The sequence below is a fragment of the Schistocerca gregaria genome, chromosome 3 (genome assembly GCF_023897955.1).
Source record: "Schistocerca gregaria isolate iqSchGreg1 chromosome 3, iqSchGreg1.2, whole genome shotgun sequence".
NCBI lineage: Eukaryota > Metazoa > Arthropoda > Insecta > Orthoptera > Acrididae > Schistocerca > Schistocerca gregaria.
In genome coordinates, this window is record NC_064922.1 from 566,110,882 (window position 1) to 566,131,550 (window position 20,669).

The 20,669-nt window shown below is 44.6% G+C and overlaps 1 long non-coding RNA gene across 1 annotated transcript in view; it reads left to right on the plus strand.

Annotated features, from left to right (window-relative positions):
• The first annotated feature begins 3,735 nt into the window (after window positions 1-3,735).
• LOC126353817 (uncharacterized) overlaps window positions 3,736-20,669 on the plus strand; it is a 145,576-nt gene continuing 128,642 nt past the window's right edge. The window contains exon 1 of the long non-coding RNA XR_007565211.1: window positions 3,736-3,915. This is a non-coding gene — a long non-coding RNA (uncharacterized LOC126353817). The remainder of the gene's footprint in view (window positions 3,916-20,669) is intronic.

Sequence of the window (20,669 nt, forward strand, 5' to 3'; positions counted from 1 at the left end):
GCCTTTACAAAACAAAATACAAAAACGTCTGCCAAGTTCTCTACTGCGCTGGGAATTAAGTATTCATACACCAACAGAAAATGACACTTCTAACAAAGCCAGAACATGTTGAATACTTCGTATGCATACCCTTCCGATGTATTACTTCTCGCAACCTCCGTGGCATGGAATGGACCAATTTTCTTGTAGTTTCCGACGTGATACTTTCCCATTCTCGAAGGAGAGCCTCTTTCAAAGAGGCCTTACTACGGATGTCGTGTTTTCTCACTCGTGTTTCCAGCTCACTCCACAAGTGTTCGATGGGATTCAGGTCCGGACTCTGAGCTGGTGTGTGGAGTGTTGTAGAGCAACCACAGCCATATGTTTGGAATCATTGTCCTGTTGTAAGTAATAATTTCTAGGAAGACCCAAGGAGTCAACACTCAGTTGTAAGTTCTGTTTGAGAATGTTCATATACACAAATCTGTCCATGGTACCTTCCACAAACACTAATCTTCCGACACCGGAGGCTGACATACAGTCCCATACCATGACTCCACCACCTCCGTGCTTCATCGTGGGTTGAATGTTGTTTCGGTCGAGGTCTGTATTCGGTCTTCTCCAGACCAAGATCCTACCATCATTGTGCACGATATTAAATTTGCTTTCATCACTAAACAATACAGTATCCCAGAAGTCTGCTGTCTTGGATACATGCTGTTTCGCGAATTCCATCCGCCACTTCCTGTTCTTTTTGCTGATATAGGGCTTTCGTCTCGGGACCCTGGCTCTGTAGCCCGAACCATTGAGAATAGTACGAACTGCCCTTGGAGTGATGTCCTTTCGGTAGTGGTCATGTACATATGCGGATAGTGCCGACACTGTCGTTTTCTTGATGATTCTTAGTAGCATTCTGGTCTCTCTTGTAAGCTTCTGTGGACGACCGTGTAGTTCACTGTTTATTACTACATGTCTGTCCTTATATCGCTTAATGATAGATTGCACAGTCGCTCGGCTTCGTCCTATGATGTTCGCATTTTCAGCATACGACTTGGGTTGAAGATAATGGGCGACAACGATGTTTCGTTCCTCAATGGTCGTTTCCTTCCCTTACGGCCCATTCTGCTGTTCCAAGGTACCCACGTTCGACGCCCTGTTGCTTCACGGCCGGGGCTGCGTCAGCCGTTTGTTTGGTTGAAAGTAGTCCGCTGTATGAATACATTTTGCCCTGTCGTAGACCCTGATGAGTGTAACATATTTTATTTTCCCAGAATAGATTCATGGCATGCGGGAAGCTTCATTACCAAGAACATGATTATCTGACGCTACATCATCGTACTTCTTCGTATCGGCGATGTGGGTGATTTACTATCCCAACACACCATCGTAGTTTGTCACCACGTACTGTATGAATACTTATTTCCATGACTGTATATAAAGCATGTCGGGCAGGACGCAAAAATATTGCAGTCATTATCGTAGTGCGGAAACGGAGCGATTTAGCTGACGTCCGTATCATCATTGGCTTTCCGCCCAAGGGTGGAAACATTTCCGAAAGGGCAAAGTCTGTGAACTGCTCGAGTGCCGCCGTGGTTAAAGTACACCGTGCATAGCAAAACGGCGCTGTCCAAACACGGACCATAGATAAAAGGTATGATACGATGTTGCAGTGCTTGTATTGTTGAGATGAACGATGCTATGTTCCTTCGGACACGCATGTATGTCTGAATGTACACTGCTTCGTTCAAGCCCCTGTTACACAATGCGCCTAAAACGCACACCAATGCGCCAGCGCCCCAAACGTGCATTTCTGTAGCTGCAGGCTGGTTCACGTAGACCTATTACATCATCCACGCGGGATATACCTGGCGCACATGCGCAGCAGACGGAAATAACGCGCGAACCGCCTTGTAAAGTCATTCGTTCTACTGCGCGAAACACAAGTGTGACATATTGGTACGTCATTGGTTCAAATTGTTTATGTGAGCTCAAGGTTCCTATTTAATAATAAATTGTTTTTATCATTACTTATTAAGTAATTGTTATTCTATTATTTAGGTTACAACTGTCCTGAATTATATTCTCAACAGTTAGTTTTATATTACTACACAAATTTACATTTTCCGCATGGAGGACCCACTGCTTATGGAGCTGTCCCCCTGCAGCGACAGAAAATCTCCGGATTAGGACAGAACGACGACGGAAACGAAAAGCCAGACTTGCTGGATTCGACCCAGGCCGAGAAGAAGGAACGAACGCAGGGGATTATATTGCTTCTGAAAGAACTGAGGCCCGAAGATCCGCAAGAATTTCGGAACTTCTTAAGAATGGACATGGCCTGTTTCGAGAAGCTGCTGTCTATGGTGGAACATGGAATTAGCAAGCGTATCACAATCATGAAGGAGGCTGTCTCACATTCTCTAAAGTAAGAATTAAATCACATGTTTATACGTTTCGTGATCATACCAGTCGATATCACGAATAAAATGCCGGTAAATACCCTGTTACATTAGTCTTGATGTAACATTACGTTTCTTGGCTACTGAAAATCTTTTAAGAGTCTGACTTTTAGCCACAGAATAGCACAGCCCACCATTTCAAAAGCTGTAACACTGCAAATTGCAACACTTTAAAGGACCATTACTTAAATTACACTTGAGTTATTTTTCCAAGTTTTGAAATGCAATGTGCTACTTAGGGTTTTGAAGTCCTTGTCTATCGCACTGGGCGAAACTGCACGGACTTTCTCGCCATCACTGCCAGTTTTTCTTTTCTGGCATGCTGAAATAAAGAAAGAGATGCAATCAAATCAAACATGAACTTTCGTAAGCTAAGACATTACGACACAAATCGAAAATCACCGTGTAACGTTAAACGCTTATTACTCAGAAAGAAACGATTGCCAACGTACCGTATTTCCAAGCTGTATCCCTGAATTAAGACGCTTAATGCCTCGTTGCTCCATTTCATTTCTATAATACGAAATAATCAAAAGAAAAAATGTTTCCCAATAAGCCGGCCGACGTGGCCGAGCGGTTCTAGGCGCTGCAGTCTGGAACCGCGCGACCGCTACGGTAGCAAGTTCGAATCCTGCCTCGGGCATGGATGTGTGTGATGTCCTTAGGTTAGTTGGGTTTAAGTAGTTCTTAGTTCTAGGGGACTGATGACCTCAGAAGTTAAGCCCCAGTGCTGAGAGCCATTTCACAATTAGCTAGGGTAAAAAAAGTCTACTGACAAAAAATGATTTTTCTGCATTTATGAAAACCTACTTACTACTTACTGAAAAAAAACGCGGGAAATCCCCAACACGAAAATCTGAAATTAGCTACTATCCACAGAACAATAAGCAAATAATAAGCAGAAAGCACTGCGGTAGCCCCTTTGCGCATGCGCGAATTATCGCTACCTATTGCACATGAGCGGATTGACGGCAGTTTAGAACTGCTCTCCATTCTAGAGCGTGGATAATGCGTCTGCTAATTTTCGTAGTTTCACCCTTTCTACCGCCAGATGGCTGTCGCAGTAGACCAGTACCGTTAGTGGCGGATGGTCTTGTAATGCCCGCTTTCACAGGCACCGAAATGTAGTATTTGTCCGCTAGTACCAGGCAGCGACTTTAAACTGTGCCGGAATTACAGAATGTATGTGCGAATGTAGGTTTTGACGCAGGAACGAAGACATATGGAAATTTGAGTCTGACCTTGAGTAATGCATGGGTAGCCAAAATCAGTTCCGCTTCGAGCCGGAGTGTTCTTGTTTATTTCAATTGCCGAAGTGTCGCTTGTGTGACGTTTTCCTCCTTAGTGTTTTTCTGTCTGCCGAGTGAGTCGTAGCGCGTCCTCTCCGCCTTACTGTCCGTTTAGTGTTCGTCTGCTTGCAGCAGCGTCGACCGCTCCGCTATGGCTACCATGGTTCCCACGTGTATTCCACGAAAAGGTATTGTGAACTTCACTTTCGATAAAACAACACGACATGTGCAGCCCGGGCCTCTAGAAATGCACGATTGGTTTGTCGATACAATTCCTGTGGACTCTTATCAGGTGCACACTGCTTATTTTGACTCAGACGAGTGATTGTTTTACGTGAAAGTTATGGATCCCCTTCACGTTGAATGATTACTGTCGCGACATGGTTCTCAAGTCCCGTTCAAGCATCGCAACAAGTCTGTTAGTATGGTCTCACTCGCAGATGCTAAAATTGACTATACCAATGTTCCAGTGTTCAACCTGCCGCTGGAGGTTGATGACAACTTTCTAAAGGACATATTGACTCCTTATGGTAACGTCAAAAACGTCCGTCATGAACGTTGGTATACTCAACACAGATTACAGTGCTATAGTGGAATTCGTTCCGTGAAAATGCATGTAAAACGCGATATTCCATCACATTTACTGCTGAAACTTCCTGGCAGATTAAAACTGTGTGCCCGACCGAGACTCGAACTCGAGACCTTTGCCTTTCGCGGGCAAGTGCTCTACCATCTGAGCTACCGAAGCACGACTCACGCCCGGTACTCACAGCTTTACTTCTGCCAGTATCCGTCTCCTACCTTCCAAACTTTACAGAAGCTCTCCTGCGAAACTTGCAGAACTAGCACTCTGAAAGAAAGGATATTGCGGAGACATGGCTTAGCCACAGCCTGGGGGATGTTTCCAGAATGGTTGGCCCGCTAGATGGCGCTGCCATAGGTCAAACGGATATCAACGGTGTTCTTCTTTAAATCGGAACCCTCATTTTTTATTACATATTCGTGTCGTACGTAACGAAATATGAATGTTTTAGTTGGACCACTTGCTGTGTGGTTACCGCGTTCCTGTCATGTATACTGGTCAAGAGGGAACCTGCTTCGTATGTAATGAAAGAGGACGCGTTCGATCTAATTGACGTTCGCTGATCTTGTTCGTTCCATTCCCGACGTCGGACCTACTTCTGCTTCAGATCATAATGAACAAAAAGTCAGTTCTGATAATCGTGTAACTGAATTTCCATCTTTACCTCCGCTACAGGTTCAGAATCCTATTGCCGCCAGAATAGAAACCGTAACAGTGACAAACAAGCGACGTTGCATTCAAGATGGTGACGAGTGAGGATTTGGCTGTGCCGCCCCAACCTCCTCCGCATGGATTATGTACCCTGCTCCTCTCGATGCTACGATCTGTGGCACGGTGAGTGGCGAAGAAGTAATCTCCAGCATCCCTCCTGTTTGCTAAGTGGGCTCCTCCTGAGCTGCCTGTGTGTGGAAAGGCAGCGGAGTCCCCACCCCTTCGTTTTTGTGTCCTCCGTTACAGTCTAAGGCAACGCAATGTTCTCCTGTTCCTTCGTCTGACGCCGACGGTTTCCCGAATTTGCCGCATACAATAACTCCTGAGAAGAATAAATTAGCGACCAAGTATCACCTGTTGTATTGGTAGTTCCACAGTATGCTTCCGCCTTAGTGACTGGACCTGCAGTACGTGACCCTGGTTCTGACGGGCAGGAAGCTGTGCCTATGACCCGTCCCACACCTCCGTCTGCGGAGGCCGCCATGCCACGTAGCCGACAGAAACAGCGTATACAACCTGACGTGTGGTGGCGCGTAAGAATTCTAAGAAAAAAGGTCGTGATAATGGTTGTGGTCCCCTGATGTTTGATTCATCGGTGGTCTCCGCTATGGACCTAGACGCTCAGCTGTCTACCTAATTCGGCTCAATACGTTCCGTACATCCCTCTGTAGCTGAGATCAATGACCCAAGCCTACACATTACTTTCCTTAAATGTTAATCGTGTGGAATAAGCATTGCGATTGGTTTCACTGCATCAGTTCCTTTATGACTGATTTGCGGACAGAATATTCTCACAGGAATATTCTCCTTACCTAGTTTTCATATGATCTTCACCCTACTGTAGCACCCGAATATTCTACGGGCACCGCCTTATTCTTTCGCGAAGGCTGAGGTGGGAATCTTGGATTCTGGCAAGGGCACAGATTGTCAACTTTTTAATCTTACCTTGGTTCTTTTATATGCCCCTTTTGGCGATGGTCGCGCAGTCGATCGTTCGCGTTTTTATAAAGACGACATTGCTTATCTGCTGCTTGAGAGTCCTCCAGGTATTCTGTTGAGTTAACTGTGTGTTGCGTCCTGCAGATCAATCTCCAAATTTTAATTCCTCTAGTGAATTACATGAAATAGTCCGCTCCTTACGCCTAAAAGACGTCTGCATATGTAAATACCCGACGTTGGTTAAATTTACCCACTTTACTGCGACTTCTAGTAGCAGCTTAGATAGGTTTCACTTATCAGACTGCCTAAGCGATAGTATTCTTAATGTTGAAGTCATCCCAGCTTCCTTAACGGATCACTGTGCTGTGACCACAACTCTCAATCTTGAACGGCAACCAGTCAAATTGTTTCGCCCTCCGTGCATGTTAAACGTCGCTCACCTAGCTGACTCCTCTCTTCATGACGTGATGCCACTCATTTTGGAGCGTACTCTGCGGTCCACTGGGAAATGCTCTTCCACACTTGACTGTTGGACACAGCTAGCAAAACCGAGGCTCAGGCAAACTTTGATATTTTTCTGTGCTGCCAAAGCGCGAGGCTTTTAGAGAACTTACGAATATTACTGTTCTATCCTGCGTGAACTTTATGCTGCTTCGGATCACGCCCTCTCAGAATTGCGGATGTTAGGCGTGTAAAGGAAAAATTGTTGACCTTGAAGAGACAACAAATGGAAGGTTTGAAAATCCGATAGAAGCTGCGTTCATTGGGGACAGAAGAACTGACTTCCTTATATCATTTGCTTCGGCATCAGACACGTCGCCGACGCCATTGTATTCATTCTCTCATGATAAATGATGGACGTATCGTAATGGCGCAAGCTGATATAGTGCGTATCTTACACCAGTACTAGGTAGACATCTAAGACATCGATGAGTCCACTGAAGCCTTTTACGACCCGCTTGCCAGCATCTTGGATACGACAATTACACCTGAACATAATGCAACACTCTTAGCTGCCTTTCATCCTGAGGAAGTTTACAAACTTATTGTGCGATCGCCTTCTCAAAAGTCCCCGGGTCTAGATGGACTTCCCAAGGAATTTTACGTGCGCTTTTGTCCGTTCTTGGGTGTTGCTATCTTTACCTCCCTTTTGAATGAAGTGTTACAGGGTAGAGTAGTGCCGACCTCGTTCAATGTGGGCAAAATTGTTTTAATCCCGAAACCCAATGGACCAGCTGTCCCTGATAGGTTTCGCCCACTTCCTTTGTTGAACTTTGATTATAAAACTGTGGCGAGGGTAGTTAATAGTAGGGTGTCGGCTCTGATGTAGACCATTGTTGCAAAATGCTGCATACCTGATCGTACCATCCCTATAGTCAGGTGTCATCATGTATGAGCCTACACAGCAGGCACCTGACTCATGTACCCATGCTGACTTCTGTTCATTTCGGTGAAGGATGTAATTGCTACCTCGTATCGCATCGTTCACTGAGTGACGACAGATGGTCTTTTCAGATGACTAACATTTAATGCTCTATCGACCAGATGGCCCTTGACGTCTACTGCATGAAAGGTCAGAAAGCAAATACCCTGCAACAATCGTCAGGATCCAGGCCGGAGGCGTGTATAGTCTGGGAACGTTTTCGTCGCATTCCCTGGGTAATCCCGTCATTTTGGAAGGCACAATGGATCAACACAAGTATGCATCTATCACTGAAGGCCATGTACTCACCTGCATGCAGTTTCTTTTTCGCGGCACGATGGCATCTATCAGGTAAGTAATGCAAAATGTTACTCAGTTTGAAGTGTACGATCGCGGTTCAGAGAGCGTCAGGATGAGTTTGCTATACTTCCCTGGCCGCCAAACTCCCCGGATTTAAACACAGTTGAGAGTTTGTGGGATCATCTTGATCGGACTGTTGACGCCATCGATCGTCAACCTAGGAGCCTAGCGCAGCTGTCCAAGGCACTGGAGTTGACATGGCGCCACAACCCCATCGGTGTCTTCCAGAACCTCAGTAACTATCTTCCTGACCGTGTTGCAGTGTTTCACACTGCAAAGGTCGTTACTCAGGCTTTTGATAGGTGGTCACATTTATGTGAGTGGACAGTGTACGTATGCCAGTAACGAGTTTTAGGAAAATATGTCTAACGCAGTTGACTTAGAAGCTCACTGAAAGAAGGGAGGAAGGCTAGTTTTAACATCCCGTTGACAGCGTGGTCATTAGAGGCGGACCACATGCTCGGAATACGAAAGAAGGGGAAAGAAGTCGGCTGTGCTCTTTTCAAAGGTGCCATCCCAGAAGATCCCTGTGGCGATTTAGGAAAATCACGAAAAACACTAATCTGGATGGTAAGATGGGGATTTGAGCATTCGTCCTCCCGAATACGAGTACAGTGTGCAAACCACAGTGACACAGCACTCGGTGGAAGGTCTCAGATCGACTCATTTCCTAGAAAGCGGCTTTGTTTAGGAAGAAGTTGAATATGCAATTGGCTATTCGTCTCTTAAAATAGTAAAATGTTGAGCTGTTATTGGGCGGGCTACTGTTTACACAGTTAATTATCTAGTGGCTAACGTTGCGGGCTCCGTGAGTGAGATTCATTAGAAGCCTTAAGGAAGTGTAATTTATCCACGAAAGAAATTGCTTGCTAAGCGATCGATCGGTTGTTGAGTTTTATTATCAGTGTGGCACGTTTAACAAGTAGGATTAATCGAAGAGATAGAGAAGTTCGCCACGGGATCGTCCACTTGGCACGAGAACGTTGTGGATATGTCCAGCAAACCCAAGTGGTAGGCACTATAAGAGAGGCGTTGCGCATCACAGTAAGATTTACAGTTGAACTGCGAGAACGTACGTTCAATGAAAATTCAGACAACATATTACTTCCTTCCTATTACATCTCACATAACGTTCACGGCGACAATACCAGAGAAATTCGATGTGACACCACAGCTTTACCGAAAACGTCCTTCCCACGCGATATTCGTGAATAGAACAGGAAATGGGAGAAAAGTGGTTGTAGCGGAAATATCCTCCGCCACACACCGCTAGGTGATATTGATCAGCTAAATTACTCCTTTCCCACCAAAACTAAAAGCCCCCTCCCTGAAGTCAACGAACGATGTTCTTCCTCCTTCTCTTCTTCCCTCCTCCTCCTCGTCCTCCTCTTTTCTTCTGTGGGTTCGGCATTGATATACGGGTTTTGGCAATGTTAGTGGCAGTCCCCCCGCCCCGCTCCCACTTGACCAAGTACGAAATCTTGTGTATGCCATCTGTCTGCGCAGAGAGTAAACCAGTGTTCAAATGTGAGGAAATCTTCTGAATGTTTGCATAGCGTCTATCTGAGGTGGGGCGTGAGTACTAGTCCGCTATTCACCTGGTGGGTTGTGATAAACCACCTAAACACCACAGCCAGACTGGCCAGCTCACCAGCCTGTGTCGTTAATGCGTGGATTTGTTCTCACTGCTGTCTAGGGCGTGTCCAGACAGCTCTTCGGCCTGGAAACTCATTGTCTGGAATAGAATTTTCTATTTTCTTCAGTGATGAGTCCCATTTCGAAATGGGCCCTGGTGACCAGCGAAGACGTGTCTGGAGACGCTCCAGATAGCCCGCCATACAGCCCGACATTCACGAGTGATGGTTTAGGGTGCCAGTTCCTATCATAGCAGAATCCCTATGGTTGTCATTTGGGGAACCCTTACTGCACAGAGGTACGTCGACGACATTGTACCCCCCGTTTTGTTTTGTTTTTGTTTTCAGGCCGTCCTGGGCTTACATTTCAACAAGATAATGCCCGTCCATACATAGCGATAGTTTCTACTCCTTGTCTTCGTGTTTGCCAAACCCTACCTTGGCCAGCAGGGTCACCGGATCTCTCCCCAGTTTAAAACTTTCGTAACATTATGGGCAAATGCCCTCAAACCAGCCCATGATTTTGACGATCTAACGCGCCAATTGGATAGAATTTGACACTACATCCCCCAGGACGACATCCAACAAAATTCTATCAGTCAATGTCAAGCCGAATGCCTGTTTGCGTAAGGGTGAGAGGTGGACCAACGCGTTATTGAGTTGCTCAATTTGTGAAACTGTTTCTCCTGTATAAATGATCCAATCTTTCTGAAATTGTTATCATTTGTTCGGCTGTACGCGTACATCACACCTATTGACTTCCATCCCATTCGGATAATTCCTTCTGGGTGCGTCGTGTTTTTGTCTTACACTGTAATTCACGTCAGTTCAGTGGCGACTTAGGGATATGCTGCAGTAGTTAAGTGTGCAGTAGTCAGCAGTTATTTCAATCAGTTGTTCTGGAAAATTTGTATTTTTGCTCAGTTCCATGTTCTTTTGCATATGCTGTTACTTTCAATTTACAACCCGCATCATATGAATATCTTTTATTTTTTTCCATTACCCAACTAGCTACTAGCAAACGCTTTGTACTGTCACAGATAACAAATCACTTTCAATTAAAGTTCCCTGGCACCGTAGACTCTAATGACGCTTCCCAAGCTATGGGTAATTAACCCTGAGAGATAAAATGAAATTTTCTGAGGGGTAAAAACGAAACGATTAGATTCTATTACAGTCACAAAACTGAATTATTTTCAAAAGGTCATTACTGTTTATCATTCTGCGTGATGTCTGTTGTTCTATACCGTATCTCCCTACCACTTTCGCACAACGACGCTCTGAGCGTGTTTTTTTAGGGAATTGACTAGTTTGAACCTGGGACCTGTTGCTGGTTAGGAGACGCCCAATCACACATGACACGTAGAGTTCAGAAGAGTTCAGTGAGACTAGCGATTATATAACCAAATACTTAATGATTTCGGCGTCAGCTCCACTGCACTCCCTGTAAATGCTTACTAAATTTAGTGGAAGGGGTTCAAGGCTTCCCTATTTTTAGTTAGCTGGTAAAATAACGTCGAAAAAGCAGTTAAGTTTACCACTGGAAATTTTATTCTACTCACAAAACATTGTTTATAAATTGCACTATTGATAAAAGGAAATGTTTTAATACAGGATGTTAAAAACCAACTGCGTTCAACAAAAATGAGAACGAATATTCCCTGAATGGGTTTCCAAGTTCTACAACGGATCGATAGATGACCTATGCCATATCACATCTATAATCTAGGTTTAAATTAAGTTTCACACAAGAGAAAACTATCAAAATGGTCTACAGTGACCCTCAATTATCTTTAATTCCTTATCTAACTTGTCGTAAATTACAGTGGCTGATGTGGCTTCTCAATAACTATATAACAGAAAAATCATCGCGTTTCAGATTTTGAGTTCAAGTAGCAAGTGTGAACACCATGAGCTTCAATTGACGATCGACACTAGTATTACGCAAAAAGGGGGTATAACAGATGAGACTTCTGCAGTTCTGAGTGAAGCTTTATGCGCTGTTATGCGGCATCGCGTGCTTTCATTACCTTGTCAGTGTTCGTCAGGGGGCGGCGGGCAGCACAGCTCCGCTCACCTCGCCGTCTCGGAAGCAACTCTGTCCTAACTTCTCCTTACTACAATTTACCGAAGTTGGTTTTAAAAAACTATCTGGCTGTGTTTTCATCTGACCAATCAGGGTCTAAATGTTAACCTTAAGCCGCGCCTACAAAAATTCTGTCTATCTAATGAGAAACCTTATACTTTTCGTGGTGGGGCAATGTTTTTAAAGTTTGCAACGTAACAGAGACGCGAAAAAGTCTCACGCTAAAACTTGCGTCTGGGGGGTGGTTTGTTTTGTGTTATCGTAAGATCTATACTGTTCCTCTGGAGGGCTCTAGCTTTCAACGTGGGCTAGGGGGGTGGTCCTAGCGGTTAGCTGGCGACGTGGATGTCCGTCCCTTATCGTAGGGCCTTCCAGCTTAACACGGTTCTGCTCTCGGCTTCTGTCCTCGTTTATCCCCTCGGAACAGCGTCTGTCTCACGGTGGGAAGGTATGACATGCATTTAGGCATTCTTGTGTTAGTCTGTGGTATTCCATTTGCTCACTCGTTACTCGTATTACTTTGGTTAATTTAATGTCACGATTTATTCGGAGCTATGTGACATACTACTGGACGTGCTTATCATATCAGGGTTTTCATGGAAGGTGTTGGATTTGCCTGACACCTTACATATTTGTAAGACTTATTTAAGTTATCAGTAATTACTTTTCTCACTTAGTAGTATTAATGCGGTAGAGGTTACAGATTCCTCAGATAGTCCACCCAGTACACACATATGTTGTGCTCCGTCCCGTACATCGCTGATGATAAAAGTGAGACATATATGTAACAAATGCTAACTACATCAGGGAAACGTCTTCTCGAAGTTATGGATAGTACTACAGCACTCGAGAAATTTGTTTCATTACTCAATGCAAAAAAAGTGACAGTATAACACAGGAGTAACTACAAAGGGATACTATAATGCTGCACACATTATTATTATTATTATTATTATTATTATTATTGGTGGCTGTGGTCAGACACAAAGCATTAACAGTCTAAAGTCTTCCAATTTCTGCCAGTGGAGAAGTAAGGAATGCAGCACTCAAGTGATTTTGTTCAAATGGCATAGTGCCGGCCGGAGTGGCCGTGCGGTTCTAGGCGCTACAGTCTGGAAACGAGTGACCGCTACGGTCGCAGGTTCGAGTCCTGCCTCGGGCATGAATGTGTGTAATGTCCTTGGGTTAGTTAGGTTTAATTAGTTCTAAGTTCTAGGCGAAGTTAAGTCGCATAGTGCTGAGAGCCATTTGAACCTTTGGCTCTGAGCACTATGGGACTTAACATTTGAGGTCATCAGTCCCCTAGAACGTAGAACAACTTAAACCTAACTAACCTAAGGACGTCACACACATCCACGCCCGAGGCAGGATTCGAACCTCCGACCGTAGCGGTCGCTCGTTTCCAGACTGAAGCACCAAGAACAGCTCGGCCACACCGGCCGTCATTAAGTATAGTGCACACATTTTTACTTGGTTTATTTTAACTGGGGTTCTAGTGTATAGGTGAAGCAAGTGCCACAATGGGGCAGAGTAACATAGGGGAAATGTGTTTTGTAACACGTGCCTACCCTCAGTCTAGATAGTTAGCTTTCTTATCTGAGAGGGGTTGTGGGTAGTAACTGCGATGCACCTCGAATTCCTTCGTTATTCAGTCTAACAACAACTCCCTCCTCCCCCCTCCCCCCTCCCCCCCCCCCCCCCCACGCACGTGCACAAAAATGTCATTCGCCTTTCAACATTTTAAAAATAAATGTGTTCCAAGAAAGGCTTTCATTTTACAGTTCAGTTAGGTGCTAAAGTTGGTGATAATGTGGGGGAGGGGAGGGAGGGGGAGGGGGCAACAGATGGCAGGGGATGGGGAGAGCGTGGTACTAGCTAAGGTCCGATTGCATTAAGGGGTAAGGGTCTAAGGAAGGTTGGAAACCACTGGGCTAGACAGCGTTATATGACCATTTTTAAGACTGGCAGGGATTTTAATTCAAATGCTGGGTCTATTTATATTAATTTCGGGTACAAGACGCACCTGGACAGTTTTTTGAAGAAAAAAGTGCGTCTCATAGTGTGTAAAATACAGTAGGTCTTTCAATACTCTCTCAAAATGTTTCTCACAGAATCATATTTCCAATGTCATTTTCATCTGATTCATCTTACCTTTCCATAATATAGCCATCACGATCATTTTCCTTGTTTATTCCTTCTAAATATTCCTTCCAGCAGGCAGCCTTCTCTTCTTTGTATAGTATTGGCTTGCCATGTAAGTTCCAAAGAGGTCTGTAGTCTTCCTACAGATAGTGGACTGTATATCTTTCTCCATGATCATGCATCTTTCTACAGCATAAAATGGTTGTGTTCATAGTGTTATCCATTAAGTAAAATGCATAGCCAGCTTGCGTACTGGTCTAATGCCCTTGTCAGAAATGCGTCTGGCGATTAGATATGAGGGACGTTCAACAAGTAATGCAACTCATGGTTTAAAAAAAAATACATGTTAGCTTTATTCAGAATTGCGGTACACCATATTCCCCTCTCTTTTGGCTAAAAAACCGTATTTTTCCACCTCTGTTCAATGACACAGCTTTGCGCCACATTGGGACAGCCTACATGCCCACATGCTAGCACTCTACTGTTCGACGTTGGAACCGAAGCTCTGCTGCATCAGTAACCTCTCCATCACTCACGTACTGCTTCCTGCGGAGTACTTCTCGAATGACAGTGTCCGCACGTTCCAACACTGAAGGCGCCACAGTTGTGTGGGGCTGGCCAGCACGAGGGAGGTCGTACAGGTTTGCACGACCTTGTTGCGATAATGACAGACGCCCCGCCCAACGACTCATCGTGCTTTTGTTCGCTGCCAGCTCTACGTAGACATTCTGCAAGAGCCTACGAGCATCTGCGATGCTCTGGTTTTCCACCGAAAGAAACTCAGTGACAGCTCTCTGCTCGGAACGCACCTCCGTAACAGACGCCATTTTGAAGGCTACACATTGTGCCACACCTTTCGGAACTTCATGAGGCTATGGGGACTAAAGCGGGAATCAGAAATAACTCGGCTGAATACGAAGAAGTACATCATCAATCAACACAAATTTACAAAGATTGAATATTTTATAAATGATTATTTGTAGTGAATCTTATTATTCAGAATTTATGTATATGTTACCTGTTTGAAAGAAAGTAATCAGAGTCGTTGAAAATATGTTGTTTAAAGAAAATATTACAAAATTACAACGGAAACAAAGTACAGATTGCATAAAATCTTTACGAAAAACGAAAGTCATTTGTATTAATTGTCTCATACTTCAATGGGAACATCTTGTTATCTAGTTACGGACGAGTAAATTTAAATCAAAAAATATTTCTTTTAAAAATGTTCTTTACGAAAGAAATTTTCGAATCGCAGGAACTTCGATTATAAATTTGAAATTAATTTAAATAACGTATGTTACCCTTTTGTAACGCCAAAATGATAGTTTAAAAATATGTATACGTTCCTTAAAATTTAGTTTATGATTAGAAAACGGCTCCATCTAAGGAAACGTACACTGACGAGCCAAAACATTATGATGACCTGCTTTATATATTGTTGGTCCATCTCTGGAACGCAATACAGCACCGATTGTACGTAGCGTCGATTCTACAACTTATTGGAAGGTTTGTGGAGACACGTCACATCAGGTGTCTACACACAAGTCTTGTAATTTTCGTAAGTGACGGGTCGTTGTTTTGTGTACGTGGTCACAGAGACCGGTAGCGACCCAGAAGGGTTCCATCGGACTCACACCAGGCAAATTTGGTGGTCAAGACATCAAAGTGATTTCACTATTATGCTCTCGAAACCACTGTAGCAGAGTTCTGGCTTCGAGACACGGACAAATACACCGAAGCGCCAAAGAAATCGGTATATGCATGTGTATCCAAATACAGAGATATGTAAAGAGGCAGAATACTGCGCTGCAGTCGCCAACGCCTAAATAAGACAGAGGCAGGTTATCAAGATTTAAGAGAGTTTGAACGTTGTGTTATAGTCGGTTCACGAGCGATGGGACACAGCTTCTCCGAGGTAGCGATGAAACGCATTTTCCCTAACGACCATTTCTCGAATGTACCGTGAATATCAGGAATCCGGTAAAACATCAAATCTCCGACATCGTTGTGACGGGAAAAAAGTCCTGCAAGAACAGGTCCAACGACAACTGAAGAGAATCGTTCAACGTGACAGAACTGCAACCCTTCCGCCAACTGCTGCCGAAGGACCACTCGTACACCATTGATGACTGCGCGACCCAAAACCTGGACCCGTCAACACCGACATTGGACTGCTGACGACAGGAAACATGTTGCCTGGTCGGATGAGGCTCGGTTCAAATTGTATCGAGCGGATGGACGTGTACGGGTATGGAGACAACCTCATGAATCCATGGACCCTACATGTCAGAAGGGGACTGTTCAAGCTGGTAGAGGCTCTGTAATGGTGTGGGTCGTGTGCAGTTGGAGTGATATGGGAGCTCTAATGCGTATAGATACGACTATGACATGTCACACATAACGTAAGCATCCTGTCTGATCTCCTGCATCCATTCATGTCCATTCCGACGGACTTGGACAATTCCATCAAGACACCCCACACGTCCAGAATTGCTACAGAATGGCTCCAGGAACACTCTTCTGAGTTTAAACATTTCCGCTGGTCGCCTAACTTCCCAGATACAAATCTTATTGAGCATATCTGGGATTCTTTGCAACGTGCTGTTCAGAAAATCTCCACTCCCTCGTACTCTTACAGATTTATGGACAGCCCTGCAGGATTCATGGTGTCAGTTCCGTCCACCTCTACTTCAGACTTTAGTCGAGTCTATATCATGTCGTATTGCGGCACTTCTGCGTGCTCGCGGAGGCGCTACACGAAATTAGGCAGATGTACCAGTTTCTTTGGCTCTTCAGTGTATAATACTGAGAGATAACATCTCCGTCAGGTAAGACATCAGTTATTAAGGGAAGCAGGTGATCCGCAACAAAAAAAAATGATCAAATGGCTCTGAGCATTATGGGACTTAACTGCTGAGGTCATCAGTCCACTAGAACTTTGAACTAATTAAACCTAACTAACCTAAGGACACCACACACATCAATGCCCGAGGCAGGATTCGAACCTGCGACCGTAGCGGTCGCGCGGTTCCACACTGTAGCGCCTAGAACCGCTCGGCCACCCCGGACGGCGATCCACAACACAAATGATGTTTTCGATCCCATGCATGCCTATGTAACAGATAAATTGTTCTTGCTTTCTTACTTCTAAGTACCTACTCTGTTCCAAAATAAATGATGAGATAATGTGTCTTTATTCTTACCTCTTATACATACGTACCGCACACGAGTATAACTCAAAAGGAGTGCTTCTATTAATTACTATCCGTGTTGAATGAAATGATTCAATTCATGTCACAATCTGTATCGCGTCATGCGTATATAAGTTCGAATCGTAAATAATGCCAGAGATTGCGATCGACTACTTCATTAAAGGAATATTTCCCACCCCACCAGATTGATTTCCGGTTCTTCTCTCTGTTCGTCTTTTGTCGATCAGGGAAGAGCAGTAAGAACCAGGGAGGGGAGGTCCACGTAATAAGCTTAAGTACGATACGGCCTTACCAGACGAAACGTTGTTCTTGCGTGGCTGCGGTCAGCCGCATACGGAGCTCCTGGTAACGTAACAGCGGCTGTGCACACGGCTTTCACCGAGCGCGCAGTCGGCGTCCTGATGAGCAGCCCGTCTGCGCAAGCAGCGACAGTTGGCAGGGCGGCTGTGCGTCGCGGATGTAAAGCGGAGTCGGACAGCTACTGCAAGAGCTTAGTAAGAACCCCCTCTTCATCGCCGGAGACTTAAAGCCTGCAGCCCTGGCGATCAGCACACAGCTGGCCACTTCGAATCCTAGCGGTAGAACAAAGAGTGTTCACCAGCATTTGGTAGACAATGTGATGTGGTACGGTTCCTGAATGGGGTAACGAGGTGGCAAAAGAAATGGCATGCGGCAATTCCATGCCAAATCTATCACTAACCATGCCAATACCTCGTGGCTGTGGGACAAAGGCACAAAAAAACGAAGGTAAGTAGGCTTGTCGACTGTCATTTTTCCCACGCACCATTCGCGATTGGAACACGGAAGGGGGAACATTAGTGGTTCCTGAAATAACCTCCACCACAAATTTTAAGGTGGCTTGCAGAGGATACACTGATGAGCCAAAACATTATGAATATCTGCTTAACAGCTTGTTTGTCCGTCTTTGGGACGAAATACATCACTGATGACGCGTATCAGGGATCCAACAGTTTTTTTAGCAGGTTTCTGGAGTTATGTGGCATTAGACGTCTATTCGCAGTTGATATAATTCCGGTATGTAACGAATCGCTCATTTGCGTACTCGGTGATGGCGCCCAGTAGCGACTAAGAAGTGTTCCATAGGATTTACACCATGCACATTTGGTCGCCGAGACATCAACGTGAGTTCAGTAAAATGCTTTTCAAACAACTGTAGCATGGTCATGGCTCCGAGACACGGACAATTATAGTGCTGGAAGAAGACAGCGCTGTCCTTGAAGACATCAAGCATGAAGGGATGCGGCTGTCAATCTATGTCTTCGATTACTATCACAGGTTCCATGTACGCTTCGAGCCACCGTTCACCTCGATGACCGCGTTTCTGGGGTCAACCATGCACCAAGTGTAGCGAAAATGTGATTCATCCAAAGAGACAACACGTTTCTACTGATCGACGGTCGAATACCGATTGACCCACGCCCACTGCCATTGTAATTGGCGGTATCGTTGCGTCAACATGTGAAAAGGTAGGAAGATTTTTCTGTTTAGCAAAAATGACAAAAAGCAGATTTCAGAGTACTTGACGGCTCAACACAAAAGTTTTATCTCAAGTACAGATAGTGTTTAGGATCAGTGAACAAAATTCAAAACCATCGTTCAATATGCATTAGATGAGTATGTGCCAAGCAAGATCGAAAGAGACGGAAAAGAGCCACCGTGTTACAACAACCGAGTTAGAAGACTACTACAGAGGCAAAGGGAAATTCACAGCGAACGTAAACATAGCCAAAGCCTTGCAGACAAACAAAAATTACACGAAGCGAAGGTGGACTACGCGAGAGGCGTTCAATGACTCGGAAATTAAAGTTCTATGTACTGACTTGGCAGAAAATCCTAAGAAATTTTGGTCTTATGTCAAAGAGGTAGGAGGAGAAAAACAAAATGTCCAGACACTCTGTGATCAAAATGGTACTGAAACAGAGAATGACAGACTAAAAGGGGAAATACTAAATGTCTTTTCCCAAAGCTGTTTCACAGAGGAAGACTGCACTGTAGTTCCTTCTCTAGATTGTTGCACAGATGACAAAATGGTGGATATCGAAATAGATGACAGATGGATAGAAAAACAATTAAAATCGCTCAAAAGAGGAAAGGCCGCTGGACCTGATGGGATACCAGTTAGATTTTACACACAGTACGCGAAGGAACTTGCCCCCCTTCCTACAGCGGTGTACCGTAGGTCTCTAGAAGAGCGAAGCGTTCCAAAAGATTGGAAAAGGGCACAGGTCATCCCAGTTTTCAAGAAGGCACGTCGAACAGCTGTGCAGAACTATAGACCTATATCTCTAACGACCATATACGTTGTAGAATTTTGGAACACGTATTACGTTCGAGTATAATGACTTTTCTGGAGACTAGATATCTACTCTGTAGGAATCAGCATGGGTTTCGAAATAGACGATCGTGTGAAACGCAGCTTGCACTATTCGTCCACGAGACTGAGAGGGCCATAGACACGGGTTCCCAGGTAGATGCCGTGTTTCTTGACTTCCGCAAGGCGTTTGATACATTTTCCCACAGTCGTTTAATGAACAAAGTAAGAGCATATGGACTGTCCGACCAGTTGTGCGAGTGGATTGAAGAGTTCCTAGATAACAGAACGCAGCATGTCATTCTCAAAGGAGAGAAATCTTCCGAAGAAAGAGTGATTTCAGGTGTGCCGCAGGGGAGTGTCGTAGGACCGTTGCTATTCACAATATACATAAATGACCTTGTGGATAACATCGGAAGTTCGCTGAGGCTTTTTGCGGATGATGCTGTAGTATATAGAGAGGTTGTAACAAGGGAAAATTGATTGATTGGCGACTCCATGGAGTGCTGTGTGCACAACGACCATATATGTTAAATTATAAGGAAGGTCAGAGTTGGCCGTAATGTTGATGGTTTAGTAATAGCAAAATCGATTTTCAGTCACATAGTGATCATCTTCAGTACTGTGATGTACAAATGAAACTCATAGACAATGGTATCAAGTTATCAGTAACCAAAACTGAGAAGCGATTACAATATAAATATAAAATTAATCGTCGGTAAAGCAGATGCCAGACTGACAATCATTGGAAGAATCCAAAGGAAATGCAGTCCGAAAACAAAGGAAGTAGGTTACAGTACACTTACTCGCCCACTGCTTGAATACTGCTCACCGATGTGGGATCCGTACCAGTAAGGGTTGATAGAAGAGATAGAGAATATCTAACGGAGAGCAGCGCGCTACGTTACAGGATCATTTAGTAATCGCGAATGCGTTACGGAGACGGTAGATAAGCTCCAGTGGAAGACTCTGCAGGAGAGACGTTCAGTAGCTCGGTACGAGCTTTTGTTGAAGTTTCGAGAGCATACCTTCACCAAGAAGTCAAGCAGTATATTGCTCCCTCCTACGTATATCTCGTGAAGAGACCATGAGGATAAAATCAGACAGATTAGAGCCCATACAGAGGCATACCGACAATCTTTCTTTTCACGAAATACGAGACTGGAATAGATGGGAGAACCGATAGAGGTACTCAAGGTACCCTCCGCCACACACCGTCATGTGGCTTGCGGAGTATGGATGTAGATGTAGACGTAAATGAACTCGCAGGGGTGGTCTACTGCCGGGCTCCATGTTCAACAACGAACGACGAACGGTGTACTCTGGAACACTTGTGCATGCAACAGCATTGTGGTCTTTTAGCAGAGATTCCACATCTCAGCGTCTGCAGTTCATATCAGTAGTAGTAGTAGTAGTAGTAGTAGTAGTAGTCACTACGAGTATTATACTTGACACGCATGCTTCTCGTTAGAAAAGGTAGGTTTTGTTGCTGATGCAGGTGGCAGAGACACTGTGCT